A 13,105-nucleotide genomic window follows, 5' to 3' on the forward strand; every position below is an offset into this window, starting at 1 on the left:
CTTTTCTAACACCGTTCGAAATATTTCCAAAACTAGCACCTTTCTGGTTGGCAAAGGCGCGTCCCGGGGGCGCGCTTTACCCGTGTTTCGCTGAGTTGGATGCCAGTGTGAAAGGCGCGTCCCCGGGGACTCGCCTTTGCCATATCAGCAGACACGTGTGGAAGGCGCATCCCCGGGGACGCGCCTTCCATTAAATGTCATTAATGCCCCCATCCGTTTTTCCATTAAATGCCATTTGCAAACTTCATGGTGAATGGGATTCCTCTTACAACGAGCTGCCCAGTTGGTTTCATGTTGTGCAAAGACTTAATCCCGGGACAATTGTTGAGTTCGAAAACTCAATCATTACGTGATGATCGAATGGTTCGCGATCGCTGCCAATTTTACCGAGTCTTTTGGACTTACCCTCAGTGTATTAATGCAGTCAGTACTGTAAACCAATTGTCCAAATTGATGGTACTTTCTTGTATGGGAAATACAAGCAAGTTTTATTATTGGCTGTGGTCCAAGATGGAAACCGCAATATTCTTCCTGTTGCGTTTGCCCTCGTTCAAGGAGAAGACACTGAGTCTTGGGCTTTTTTCCTTAAAATTTACGTTTACATGTTGTCACCAGGGAACGAGTATGCATTATTTCAGACCGAGGAGCCGGGATAAAAGCAGCAATGGACTCTTGGGTACAATGTATAGACCTCCACATGTTCAACATCGTTATTGTGTCCGTCATATTGCTGCAAACATTACGGAAATACAAGAAGAACGATGACGTCAGTTAGTCGGCGGATGGGTATGTTACTTTTCCCAATTTTTCTATCAATTTCTTATTACTTATTTATAACTTCATATTAACTATTACATATTCCTAATGACTTAGGTTACGAACTCTTACCTCAAGGTTGAGTCGATGCTACAAGAGCTGTTGGCAAAAATAAGAAGGGGTGCGAGTACATTATGGACATCAGCAAAGAAATGTGGACAAATGCATATGACGGGGGTATCGCTATGGTCATATGACAACAAACTTGGCTGAAGCAATAAATTCAACCTTAAAGGGGGGCGCGTCATTTACCAGTCACGGCGTTGGTCAAAACGACTTATTTTCGTTTGGGTCAACTCTTTGCAAACTCGGTGGACAAGCTCTTACTTGGGCAAAACGGACATATTTACCACCCAAGACTAGTAGCGATTTACAGAAAAAATGGCTACATCAAATGGGATGTTAGTTACAAATTTTTCTCGCACCCGTGAATTGTTCGTGTAACCGAAATGCCACGTCCGCTGCAAGGGATTGAAGCTAACTCTTTCAGAGTTAATCTGCAAGAGAGGTGGTGCGATTGTGGTTTCTTTCAAGCACTCAAATATCCATGCTCTCATGCTTGCTGCTTGTCACATTCGCATTTGGACTACAAAAATTATGTTGATCCCGTATACCAACTTTCACAAGTTTTCAAGGTATATGAATTTGAGTTTCCGCCCATAGGAAACGAAAGAGACCCAAATGAGATTCAAACTTGGCTTACAATTGTCCCAGATCCATTGCTATTGAGGACTCAGGTCGTCCAAAATTACTAGAATACATTGTGATATGGATATTCGGGAGAAGTCAACAGAAAAAACGATGTGGGCATTGTAGAAACATCGGGCACAATAGAAAAAATGTCCAGCTCTGTTATCATCTATAACCGTTAACTTATGTAATTAAAGTTTTTAATGAATGTTTTATTTCTAATAATTTAATGTTATTGCATTTATATAATTTGTCAATGTATGTACCTAAATAATTTTTTTAACTTTTAAATACATAAATATATTTAATATATTTATTTAATATAATATTTAATATTATTAGTTATAATTTTTACATTATAATCGAAACATTTTACATAATATAATCGAAACATTTACATATATTATTAATTTATAATAATAATAAAAATAAACTATTTATTATAAAACAAAATACGTGTCTGCTGAGTTGGCAAAGGCGCGTCCGGGGACGCGCCTTTCACACGTGCCATCCAACTCAGCGAAAAAACCGGGTAAAGCGCGCCCCGGGGACGCGCCTTTGCCAACAGCAGAAAGGGTGCTAGTTTGGAAATATTGGTCGAACGGTGTTAGAAAAGTAAAAATAAAAACAAACGGTGTCAGTGGGGTAAAATCACCCGGTTACTGAACCGGCGGTGCAGTACATCTCTGGCCAATTGTACGGCGAGTATGATGAGTTCCCGAAAGTAATGAACGGTAGATTGCCCAATTGTTGTTTAAGATTGAGAAGAATGGTTTGTGAATGAATTATACTGATCAACATGAATGAAGATGAAGATGAAGATAAAGATGAAAAATAGAGATGTGAACCGGGTTTGGTGTAACAACCCGGAAATTTGAATATATATATATATATATATATAATTATAATTTGAGGTTTTAATTAAGTAATTTGGTGAAATTTGGGGATTAAATTAAAAGATTTTAAAATTTTGTAACTTGTTTTAGAGTTAAAAAAATTTAGGGACCAAACCCTGAATTTACCCAAAAAAATTGGTGAAGTTTGATATTATATACGGCAATTGGTTTCTGAAAAATCAAAAACCAATTGCTCCTAAATTGAGCCAAAACTTCCTTCCCCAACGTCAACTTTCGACAATGATTCCGACGCCGTCCAAATTCTGATCGTCATTTTGAAACCACCATCGTGTTCATCATCGAGCGATGAACAAACCCCTTAAATTAATTGAAGCGAAACGCTGTCAAACGCCAGAAATTTCTAGTCAAAGTCTCGACGTTTTTTCTAGCTCAATCACCGAGAAAATCTTAAATTCATCGCCGATCGTTGCTCCGTTTACGACACCTCCCGCACCATCGTGTTCCTTATGCCGTTCCGAGTCCGCCGGTGTCATCCTCGGTCTCCGTCGACGGAGGCGCGTGGGGAGGTGAGGCGGTCAAAGTTTTCGATTTGATAAAATCGAGCTCTCCGCCGTTCAAAAATTTGAACCGAGCTTTGTAAGTATCTCGAAATCGCTCAAAATAATTTTTAAGAATTTTTCTGTGAATTTTACGTTGCCAGAAGAGCCCTCACGCGCCCCCATGCGCCGCCATGCGCGTGGGGAAGGCAAAATGATCGGTTTGACCGGGTTTTGACCCGACCGTTGACCAGGTGCTATTTTGAGAATTAATTCGAAATGGGGTGCTATTTTGGGAATTAATTTGAAATGGTGCTATTTTGGGAATTAATTTAAAATGGTGCTACTTTGGGAATTAATTCGAAAAAGATACTATTTTGGTAATTATTTTAAAAAGGGTGCTATTTTTATAAAATGGTTGACTGATTGTTGACCTCATTTGACCAGAACTTTGACCGGCTTTGATCGGCTATTAAACGATCGTTAATCTTTTCCGAGTATACCTATCATGATAATTTTTGACATCCCGAATCTTCTTTTGGGTCCGTTTCGCTAAATTCGAACCCGAAAGTCTCCAAATCATCAGTCACACTCGTTGACTTTGATTTTGACCAAGAATTCAAAATTTCGGAAAGATCATACTTATGTTTTTCAACGTCCTGAATCTGATTCCGATGTCCGTTTTGCCAAATTCTGACCCGAAATCTCCGAATTGAGCATGTGAACCCAAATAGGCTTAGTATTTTAGTATTTTGATTATTTATTTAAGATATGGTTAAGGCATTGATTAAGTAAGATATTTATGAAAGTACGTGTTTCACCTGAGCGAGGATCAGTCAGGTCTGGTTGTTCGTTCATCAGATCAGTCCGAACCGCGTAATACAAGAATTACTCGTAGGTTTCCGTATATGATTTAAATAAAGATTAAGATTATTTATATTAGGATTCCAATATGGATTTTTCCGATTCGTAGGATCTAGCGTTGTAGCATAGGGTGATCGACAAACCCAGTAATAGGCTTCCCTATCTGATTTCTTAGACTGTTACAGGTGTGTTTACTGACGGTGTATCTTACTATTTTAAACTATCATTGAATGGTTCAAATTATAAGGATTGAATATTATTACAACATGATACCTATTTTATGAATAATTACCGACACCTGATTTACCGAATATTACTGATCTGATGTATGGGTTCTGTAATTTCTGCATATGATTTTAAGCATGAACCATTTTCATGTTTAATATATATTTTTTCACCTAAATACATATATGTTTATTTCTGTCACTGGGATATTATTGAGGGAAGTATTTCAGGCTCCTTTTCTATGTGCTCAGTTAAAGTCCTTACTGGTGTGCAGGTGGGTGCATGGTTCTGGGGAACCTACACATTGTAGTGATTGGAGTGACTGGATGGGGAAGTTATTACTGCAGGCTCCTTTGCTGTGTGCTCAGGATAAGTCCTTACTGGTGTGCAGGTGGGTGTATGGTTATGGGGAACCTACACATTGTAGTGATGGAAGTGACTGGATGGAGACGTTATTATTGCAGGCTCCTCGGCTTCGTGCTTAGGGTAAGTCCTATTGGTGTGCAGGTGGGTGTATGTTTTGGGAAAATATATAAAAAGATAGAAACCGGAGTGATTGAATGAAAATAATGTTCATATTTTTAAATATTGATAACCGACTTATTGGAATATTTTATTTATAGTTTTTATACACTGTTTGGAGCACACTGGCTTTTTAGCTCATTCTATAGTTTTTAACTTTTTCAGATAATAGCAGACCGTAAGCTAGCAGATTTGGCATCAAGGGAGATCAACTACTTATTTTGTACGAACATATATCTCTATATGTTTTTTAGTTTGTGTTTGGTGACATGTATTTGCTTTCGTTTTGAATATATTTGTATTATTTATATTTTGTTATGTATTTATATCTAATGTATTAAAAGTTGTTTTAAAAAAACTCTGAATGGGATATGTAGCCACTTAGATTTGGGTCTAACTTATAGACTGGTTCTGGAGGACTACATTTGGTGGTATCAGAGCTTTCGGTTTTAAACACTCGGACTGTATATGGGTCCTAAACTTTAGAGTTTTAAGAAATTTTTTAAAAAAAATGTCACCTTATTTTATGATTTAAAATTTTCTCGAGATCCCTGATGCTAATCTGACATATGTTTCAAATTCTTTCTGTAGAGCCTTATAGATCCAACGATGAGTGATGCTAGAGGTCGTAGGACAGGACGTGGCCGTGGTCGAGGACGAGTCACTTGACCTTCTGTTACGATAGACGATCTGATGTCACCACGTGATCCTCCTGTTCCGCAAGTAGATCCAACCCTTTCTCATGATGATCAGTTTACTCCTGTGAGAGACCCTTTCATCACTGAAGATAAAGGATACTGACATAAATGAAGATGTCCTACTAGAGCTATATTCTGCATGTTTCAGAGAGCTGCAAGAGCCCCTAATAATAATATGACTGCAATTGAGATTTCAAACTCTTTGGTCGCTGCTGGTGTAGTCCCATTCGAGGGTATTACTGGTGGACTTCCGACAGACGCTGAGTATTGGCTAGAGGATACAGAGAGGATTATGGATGAGATGGACCTCAGACCTGAACAGAAGTTAAAGGGTGCCCTAACTATGTTGAAGAAAGAGAGCTTCAGATGGTGGCAATCAATTTCTGGTAGTATTCCGAGAAACCAGTTAACATGGGATCTTTTCAAGACGCGCTTCCGGAGTCGCTACATCGGAGAGAGATACCTGTAGGAGCGACATCAGGAGTTTCAAAATATGGAGCAGGGTAGCATGTCTGTTATGAATTACGAGGTTGAGTTTATCCGTTTGAACCGCTATGCTCTTGGACTTGTGGACACTGAGACAGATCGATGCTTGAGGTTCGAGAATGGACTCAGGTATGAGATCAGGAGTTGAGTCGCTACCCACAGAGAGAGGAATTTTGATGCATTGGTTTAGATATCCAAGACTGCTGAAGAAATAGAACGATTAGGTATAGAGCACAAGAAGGATAGTGATCGAGCTCAAACCCGATTCAAAAGGCCTTCCGGTTATGTTGATTCTTCAACACACCCCAACAAGAGAGGCAGGGGTACGTCTTTACAGAGAAGTGGGGCGAGTGTCAGGCCTGTGACATCTGGTTCTTCAGTTGTACATTCTTCTAGACATGGTGATTCTTCTTGGTGGCAACCTTTGCAGCTATGTGATTATTGTGGGAGACTTCATCCTGGATAATGCTGGAAGAAATTGGGTACCTGTTTTAGATGTGGTTCTCGTGTCCATTTCATGAAGGATTGTCCAAGGCCAGTTACTACAGTTCAGACGCCAGCTCGTACTCCCGCACGTACTCAAAGTACTGTTCAGACTCCAGTAGTGAGTCGTAATCAGAGCAGAGTACCAGGGTCTGCAAGTAGAGGCCGATCATCTCATAGTAAGGGTCCAGTCAGATCTGAGGCCGGACAGCCTGCATTGGTTTACACTGCCAGACTTTGACAGGATCGCGATGGGCCTAATGTGACTGCATGTACTGTTACTATTCATTCAGTTCCCTACTTTGCATTGTTTGATAGTGGTTCTACCAATTCCTATGTATCACATTCCGTTTCTGATGGTCTAAATATTCCTGTGGAGAATACTGAGCATTCAGTGATAGTTCAAAGTCCCTTAGGCAAGTCCATAATGTTGAATCGTATTTTTAGAGAATGTCCTATAGAGATCAATGGGGAGATTTTTCTGGCCGACTTGATGGAGTTACCTTTAGAAGAATTTGATTTGATTCTCGGCCTAGATTGGTTGAATAAACATCGAGTAAATATTGATTTTGAGAACAAAAGAGCTATTCTGAAGACCCCAGATAATCGAAAGATTGTAATGATCGGGGAACGCCGTGGATTTCTGACGAATTGTATCTACTTTGGTAGCTGAGAAGATGATCAGGAAAGGTTCCGAGGCGTTTCTTACTTATATATTGGATACCAGGAGTTCTCAATCTGATATTTAAGGTATCCGGATTGTTAAGGAATTTCCCGATGTTTTTCCTGAGGAGTTGCCTGGATTACCACCGGATAGAGAGGTTGAGTTTGAAATTTAAGTCTATTCGGGTTCCACTCCAGTTTCAATGGCTCCTTATCGTATGGCCCCAAAGGAGCTTAAGGAACTGAAAATCCAACTTCAGGAGTTGTTGGACAGGGGATTTATCCGACCCAGTGTATCACCGTGGGGAGCCCCAGTTCTCTTTGTCAAGAAGAAAAATGGGACATTGAGACTCTGTACTGATTATAGGAAGCTGAACAATCTCACGGTTAAAAAAAATATCCTCTGCCCAGGATCGATGATCTATTTGACCAATTTCGAGGGGCTTCTATCTTTTCAAAAATAGACTTGAGGTCTGGGTATTATCAACTCAAAGTGAAAGATTCGAATATTCCGAAGAATGCTTTTCGAACTCGGTATGGACATTATGAGTTTTTAGTGATGTCGTTCGGGTTAACAAATGCCCCTGCTGCTTTTATGGATCTGATGCATAGGGTGTTTCGACCTTATTTGGACCAGTTTGTAGTTGTGTTCATTGATGACATACTGGTATATTCTAGAAGTGAAGCAGAACATGAGGAGCATTTAAGGATTGTTCTACAGACTTTAAGGGAGAATAAGTTATACGCTAAGTTAAGCAAATGTGAGTTTTGGCTCAGCGAAGTGACTTTTCTTGGACATATCGTTTCTGCTTATGGCATTCGGGTGGATCCAAGCAAAGTGGAGGTTATTCTGAACTGGAAGGAACCCGTGAATGTTTCTTAGATCCATAGTTTCTTGGGCTTAGCTAGTTATTATCGTCGGTTCATTGAGGGGTTCTCCCTTATTGCATCTCCTTTGACGAAACTATTGAGGAAAGATGTTTCATTTGTCTGGTCTGAGAACCAGCAAGCTAGCTTTGAGATATTGAAGAATATTCTAACCCAAGCCCCAGTACTGATTCAACCTGAATCTGGTAAAGATTTTTCTGTCTACATTGATGCTTCTCACTCTGAATTGGGATGTGTTTTGATGCAAGATGGGAAAGTCGTCGCTTATACTTCGCGTCAGTTAAAGCTGCATGAGCGTAACTATCCTATTCACGATCTGGAGTTAGCTACCGTGGTTTTTGCTTTAAAGATATAGAGACACTACCTATACGGAGAAAAATGTTATATTTATACTGATCATAAGAGTCTGAAGTATCTGCTTACTTAGAAAGAATTGAATTTGAGACAGCGTTGCTGGTTGGAGCTTCTAAAGGACTATGATTTAGAGATAGAATATCATCCAAGGAAGGCTAATGTAGTGGCAGACGCCTTGAGCCGTAAGGCGATATCAGATATCAGAGCCTTATTCCCCAACTTGAGTTTATTTGATGATAATAGTCTATTAGCAGAGTTGCAGGTTAAGCCTACTTTGGCCGAGGAGATTAAGACCAAACAACTTCTGAATAGCTCATTGCTCTCCATTATTGAGCAAGTTAAACAAGGATCGAGTTCAGAGTATACTGTGGATCAGGATGGTATTTTGTGTTTTCACGGTCGTTACTGCGTTCCTAAAGATGATGAATTGAGACGAGTTATTCTTCAGGAGGCTCATAGTAGTCCTTATACTATGCATCCTGGCGGGGACAAAATGTACAATAATCTCAAAGAGCGCTACTTCTGGACTGGTATGAAAAAGAATATTTCAGATTTTGTGGCAAGGTTTTTGACTTGTCAGCAGGTTAAGGCAGAACACCAGCATCCATCTGGATTGTTACAGTCAATTAAGATTCCTGAGTGGAAATGGGAGCGTATTACGATGGACTTTGTTACGGGTCTTCCTCTGACTCCTTCCAAAAAGGATTCTATTTGGGTGATTGTTGATCGTCTCACCAAGTCAGCGCACTTTATCCCTATCTGGATTAATTATTCTCTGGATAAACTGGGTAAGTTGTACATTTATGAGATTGTTACACTTCATGGTGTTCCGTTATCTATCATATCTGATCGAGATCCGAGATTCACTTCTAGGTTCTGGAAAACTTTGCACGAGGCTCTAGGTACTCGTTTGAATTTCAGTACATCTTTTCATCCCCAGACTGATGGACAGTTTGAGCGAGTAATTCAGGTGTTGGAAGATATGTTACGGGGTTGTGTGATTGATTTCCATGGAAGTTGGGAAGATTTCTTGCCATTAGCTGAGTTTGCTTACAATAATAGTTACCAGACAAGTATTCGCATGGCACCGTACGAGGCTCTGTATGGACGTAGATGTCGTACTCCTATATGTTGGACAGAGTTGCATGATAGAAAAATATTGGGTCCAGACTTGGTTCGAGAGACTGAAGATACTATCAGATTGATCCGTGATCGCTTAAAAGAGGCATTCGATAGGCAAAAATCATACGCATATAAGCGACGTAAGGATATCGAGTTTGAGGTTGGAGATCATGTTTTTCTCAAAGTATCTCCATGGAAGAAGTTATTGAGATTTGGACGTAAGGGTAAACTGAGTCCACGATTTATTGGGCCGTATCGTATTTTTAAGAAAGTTGGACATGTTGCTTATCAGCTTGAGTTGTCTCCCCAGCTTAGTCGTATTCATGATGTTTTTCATGTGTCTATGTTGAGGCGATACCGTCCAGATCCAGATCACATCATTCAAGTTGATGAGGTAGAGCTAAGACCTGATTTGTCATATGAGGAGGAGCCTATTCAGGTTTTAGAGAGGGATGAACGAGTTCTTCGGAATAGGCGTATTCCAATGATCAAAATTCAGTGGAGTAATCGTAGTCCCTCAGAAGCTACTTGGGAGACATTGGAGTCAATGGAGGCTTAATTTCCTCATCTATTTGCATAAGGTAAATTTCGAGGACAAAATTTCTTGTAAAGTGGGAGAACTGTAACAACCCGGAAATTTGAAAAAAAAAAATATATTATATATATATATATATATATATATATATAATTGTAATTTGAGGTTTTAATTAAGTAATTTGGTGAAATTTGGGGAATAAATTAAAAGATTTTAAAAATTTATAGCTTGTTTTAGAGTTAAAGAAAATTCAGGTACCAAGCCCTGAATTTACCCAAGAAAAGTTGGTGAAGTTTGGTATTATATACGGCAATTGGTTTCTGATTGCTCCTAAATTGAGCCTAAACTTCCTTCCCCAACGTCAACTTCCGACAATGATTCCGATGCCGTCCGAATTTCGATCGTCATTTTGAAACCACCATCGTGTTCATCATCGAGCGAGGAACAAACCTCTTAAATTAATTGAAGCGAAACGCTGCCAAAAGTCAAGAATTTCCAGTCAAAGTCTCGATGTTTTTTCTAGCTCAATCGTCGAGAAAATCTTAAATTCATCATCGATCATTACTCTGTTTACGACACCTCCCGCCCATCGTGTTCCTTGTGTCGTTACGAGTCCGCCGGTGTCATCCTCGGTCTCCGTCGACGGCGGCGTGTGGGGAGGTGAAGCGGTCTAAGTTTCCGATTTGATGAAAACGAGCTCTCTGCCGTTCAAAAATTTGATCCGAGTTTTGTAAGTAACTCAAAATCGCTCAAAATAAATTTTAAGAATTTTTTCGTGAATTTTACGCTGCCAGAAGAGCCCTCACGCGCCCCCACACACCGCTACTGCGCGTGGGGAAGGCAAAAATGACCGGTTTTTCAAAGGGTTTGACCGGTTTGATCAGTTTTAACCCGACCCGTTGACCCGACCCGACCGTTGACCGTTGACTGTAAATGGGTGCTATTTTGGGAATTAATTCGAAATGGGTATTATTTTGGGAATTAATTTGAAAAAGGTGCTATTTTGGGAATTATTTTAAAAACAGGTGCTATTTCTGTAAAATGGTTGACAGGTTATTGACCTCCTTTGACCAAGCTTTGACCGGCTATTAAACGACCGCTAATCATTTCCGAGTATACCTATCATGACAATTTTTGACGTCTCGAATTCGTTTTTGGGGTCCGTTTTGCTAAATTCGAACCCGAAAGTCTCCAAATCGTCAGTCAAACCCGTTGAATTTGATTTTGACCAAGAATTCAGAATTTCGGAAGGTCATACTTTATATTTTTCGACATCCTGAATTTGATTCCGAAGTCCGTTTTGCCAAATTCTGACCCGAAATCTCTGAATTGAGCATGTGAACCCAAATAGGCTTAGTATTTTAGTATTTTGATTATTTATTTGAGATATGGTTAAGGCATTGATTAAGTAAGATATTTTATGAAGGTACTCGCGTTTCACCTGAGCGAGGATCAGTCAGGACCGGTGTTGTCCGTTCATCAGATCAGTCTGAACCGCGTAATACAAGAATTACTCATAGGTAGGGGTGTATTCGGTTCGGTTCGGTTCGATTTTTTACCAAAAATTGAACCCAACCGAAATAAACGGGTTTTCAATATTTAAACCGAAACCGAATAGTTTAAAAACCGAAAAAACCGAAACCGGTTTTTTCGGTTCGGTTTGATTTTTTTAACGGTTCGGGTTTTTTAGGTTCGGTTTATCGGTTTTTCAAAAAAAATCACTTGAAACTATAATTGTTTTTACAAAAATTGCCATGAGTTCTATATGGAAAACCCGAACCGAACCGAATAAAAAAAAACCTTTAAACCGAACCGAAAACTAAACCATTTAAAGTCGAACCGAACCGTTTTACTCGGTTCGTATCAGTTTTTCGGTTTTCTCGGTTTCGTTGCTCAGCCCTACTCGTAGGTTTCCATATATGATTTAAATAAAGATTAAGATTATTTATATTAGGATTCCAATATGGATTTTTCCGATTCGTAGGATCTAGCGCTGCAGCAGAGCGTGATCGACAAACCTAGTAATAGGCTTCCCTATTTGATTTCTAAGACTGTTACAGGTGTGTTTACTGACGGTGTTATCTTACTATTTTAAACTATCATATGAATGGTTTCAAATTATAAGGATATTGAATATTATTACAACATGATACTGATTACCGACAACTGATTTACCGAATATTACTGATCTGATGTATGGGTTCTGTAATTTATGCATATGATTTTTAAGCATGAACCATTTTCATGTTTTAATGGATTAATATTTATTTCACCTAAATACATATATGTTTATTTCTGTCACTGGGATATTATTGAGGGAAGTATTTCAGGCTCCTTTGCTATGTGCTCAGGGTAAGTCCTTACTGGTGTGCAGGTGGGTGCATGGTTCTGCGGAACCTACACATTGTAGTGATTGGAGTGACTGGATGGGGAAGTTATTACTGCAGGCTCCTTTGCTGTGTGCTCAGGATAAGTCCTTACTGGTGTGCAGGTGGGTGTATGGTTCTGGGGAACCTACACATTGTAGTGATAGAAGTGACTGGATAGAGATGTTATTATTGCAGGCTCCTTGGCTTCGTGCTTAGGGTAAGTCCGTACTGGTGTGCATGTGGGTGTATGTTTTGTGAAAATATATAAAAGATATAAACCGGAGTGATTGAATGAAAATAATGTTCATATTTTAAAATATGTTTGATAACCGACTTTATTGGAATATTTTATTTATATGTTTTTATACATTGTTTGGAGCACACTGGGCTTTTTAGCTCATTCTATAGTTTTTAACTTTTTCAGATAATAGCAGACTGTAAGCTAGTAGATTTGGCATCAGGGGAGATCAACTACTTATTTTGTACGAACATATATCTCTATAAGTTTTTCAGTTTGTGTTTGGTGACATGTATTTGCTATCGTTTTAAATATATTTGTATTATTTATATTTTGTTATGTATTATATCTAATGTATTAAAAGTTGTTTTAAAAAAAACTCTGAATGGGATATGTGGCCACTTAGATTTGAGTCTAACTTATAGACTGGATCTGGAGGGCTACATTTGGACATTGGTTTTTGCCGAAAGTTAAGATGAAAAATTTAGGTTTATTACTGAGTTACATAGGATTTTAGAAATAAGATATATATTATTTGTGTTTGTCGTAACTGATTTCTGGCGATACGACGAGTCTCGACTTATTTTTGTGAAAACTCGATTTTGTAAAAGAAATGTTTCGGAGTCGTCATCGACCTTTTAGATTAGGTAGGTCGAATACCTAAAAAAATTCCTTTAAAAAGAGTTTTTAAGATAAACTTCATTTTAAAAGATACACCGATCCACGTGTAACCAGAAATTTATTTTTTAGTAAGAAAAA

The sequence above is a fragment of the Hibiscus syriacus genome, unplaced genomic scaffold, assembly GCF_006381635.1.
Source record: "Hibiscus syriacus cultivar Baekdansim isolate YM2019G1 unplaced genomic scaffold, ASM638163v2 tig00111303_pilon, whole genome shotgun sequence".
NCBI classification, from domain to species: domain Eukaryota; kingdom Viridiplantae; phylum Streptophyta; class Magnoliopsida; order Malvales; family Malvaceae; genus Hibiscus; species Hibiscus syriacus.